Source organism: Anomaloglossus baeobatrachus, chromosome 2 (assembly GCF_048569485.1).
Source record: "Anomaloglossus baeobatrachus isolate aAnoBae1 chromosome 2, aAnoBae1.hap1, whole genome shotgun sequence".
Classification (NCBI taxonomy): domain Eukaryota; kingdom Metazoa; phylum Chordata; class Amphibia; order Anura; family Aromobatidae; genus Anomaloglossus; species Anomaloglossus baeobatrachus.
Window position 1 is genome coordinate 49,951,924 of NC_134354.1, and position 2,942 is coordinate 49,954,865.

The window sequence follows — 2,942 nt, forward strand, 5'->3', positions numbered from 1 at the left end:
AACCCCAGGGGTTTCATAACAGCAAAAGTCCCGACTTAAGGCAACCGCCCACACCGTGAGGGTGTACAGCTACCGCCTAAGGCTAGAGACCCAAGGGCCAGCGCCTGCGGGCAAACGGGCTCCTCCGGTACCCATACACCGGGGAGCGGACTACCGTTGGGAATCCATAGTAGTCAGGAGAACATCAAGGTGCAGGGAAAGACAGCCGCCATCACCTGTCCGGGGAGAGACACTGCAGCCGGCTGCGGGACCCGTCCATCCGGCCGTTTGGTTTACCGAGGAATTTGTACCTTTCTTGCTGAGTGAGTACACCCGTGCCATCCGGCACCGCGCCGCGCTGTCCCTGCAACCCTGCACCTCACCGACCCTGCCTCCCCGTCACATCATCGGGCCCCGGGACCACCGACCGCTACCCACGGAGGGGGAAAACAACATCCCAGCTGCTCCCTACCATTGCTCCCGGGATTCCTGTCACCACGACCCGTGGGTGGCGTCACGGACTAAATCCCCCAAACCAACCACCCCTTTCACTCACGGGCGAGGAGCGCCGCTCGAGTCCCCGGATCCGGCCCACCGCTTGAGCCACCGAGCAACAGCGCCGGACCCGAGCGTTAGCGAGAGCGCAGCAGCGATGGCGTCCTCCCTGCCCGCGACAACTTGGCGCTGTGAACAGGATTGAACCCCTCTACTTACCAGTAGAGGTGCGCCTTGTGATCTCCGCCGGCGGCGTCCGGCCAAACATTTTGAAGCGCCGCTATCTTGGCGCGAAAATCTTCTGCGCGAGCGTCTTCTCTGAGCAGGGAAGGCGTGAAAGCAAAGCCCCGCCCTCAACAAACGGAAGTGCTGAAGAGTACCAAGGGGGCGCGAGAGTGTGTCTGCCTGATGTAGCCGAGGCTATAAAAGCGGGGACGCCAGGACTCTGCAAAGCTAATCGGTTCCTGGAAGCAGCTTGCAACATGTCTGCACCATCCGAGAAGCCCGAGTCTCTGGAGCCTGCCCCCGGAACGGTGGCTTGGCTGAATACCCAAGTGATGCTGTTGTGCTGCCGTAACCGGGCCCAAGTACGGGACCTGCTAAATCGCTGGACCGCTGAGATGGAGGAGCTGGCCGCGGTCGTGCGGGCGCATGAAATAGAGACCATGCTGGAGGAGCTGGTGAGAGACCCACACCCTTGTGTCCCTAGAGGAACGGCCGCTGTGGCTGAAGGATTCCGGTCTACCCCCGTCCCCAGCAGGGCCCGACCCATCGCCTGTGCTGACCGCCCATTCGACCCCGCTCAGACCGCCATCCCCGATGGAGGTGTCGGAGACAGTGTTGCCCCGCCAGGGCTCAGAGGCCCGAGAGGAAGCCGGCCAATCAATAGCTGGAGTGGGTGACTCAGAAGAACCGATGGCAGACCTCCATACCCCAGCCAATGGCGGGTTACTTGTCACTGAGGAGCCACGAGTCTGGGCTCAGCTGGAAAACGTCACCGACCTGCCAAGTCCCACCAGTAGTTCCCTGGAATCAGATGACAGCAGCAGCTCGGGGGCTGACACAGAGCTGGTCTCGGAGTCCGAGGAAGCGGGTGAGAGCCTTCCCAATGGCAATGCGCCAGTAGCTTTCTATGTCCCGCGCGGTGGAGGGAACGGATACCGGGCGGCCCTCTCCCACCAGGCCTGCCACCGAATGTTTGCAATATTAACAACGGAGGGCGAGGTCACCTCAGAGGAAGAGGTGGAATAGGCAGCGGTCCGCCGTTGCAAGCAGTTGTTCCCTGTTGGGACCCTCAGCAGTTTGATTGAATGACTTTAATGAACCGTGAACCTTCATCTGATTGTCTACGTAATTATCCCGGCCGTTGCCGGCAAGTTGTCCCCGGAGGGACCCTGTGTGTTTTACCACCTGCATGAGAGACTACTCATGGACAAGGCCGAGAACTGTCAGGCCACCCACGAACTTGTGGGCTTGTAAATAAGTTGAAGGGTGATATTCCGTCGGATCCGCCTCCGGAGAGGCAGATTGGAGGAAGGGTCCGCAGCAGAGCAGAGTCCCCCAAGGACGTGGGGTCCCCTGAAGTGACAGCCGGGTGCGAGTTACCGTACCCGTTCCCGCTCGGGCAGCCTGAACCTAGACTGGGGTCAAGGGGTGCTGCCCACTTCTTAGGGGCAGCATCAGGGCTAGGTTGCTTGGGTGGGAGAGTGGAAGACATCCGTCTGTCTGTCATTAAAAATGTTTTTGTTTATATGTGCAACGTTCAAGTGTCCTAACAAAAATACTTATGTTTCAAATGTTTCCATGTTATTTATGTTTTTACAGATTTGAAAAGAAAAATAAAACCGGTGATGGACGGGCAGCACGCGGACGGTCTGCATTTCACCAAGGGGGAATGTGGCGCCCTGGCCTAGCCAGGTCGTCACAGATAACACACAAAACACCCCACCCCCATCAGACAGGGACACCAGCCAAACACAAAACCCTTGTTGCCTCCCTCCAGGGTCTGATGTCCACACCAGGTGGGGCGGAACTAAGCGTTTGGCTCCACCCACCGAGGAGTTCACAGGCCTGGAGGCAGGAAAAGTTGACAGAACAGTGTTGGAGTTTGAAGTGAGAGGAGCAAGCACTTGGGTGTCTGGGTTTGTGGCCCAGGCACTGACCGCAAGGTTGGCAGACGGTGGTGGCCGTCTGCAGGAGTGGTGGAGCAACGCGGAACCGTAGGACCGGGGTCGGGCGGCGGCCCGCCGGTACCGACCGGGGAGCGAAGTGAAGCCAGCACACACAGGCAGGGCCTTCGGACCCCGACCAGGCTTGGAGCCGCCGACAATAGTCAGATCCGAATGTGACAGGAACCCCAGGGGTTTCATAACAGCAAAAGTCCCGATTGAAGGCAACCACCCACACCATGAGGGTATACAGCTACCGCCTAAGGCTAGAGACCCAAGGGCCAGCGCCTGCGGGCAAAC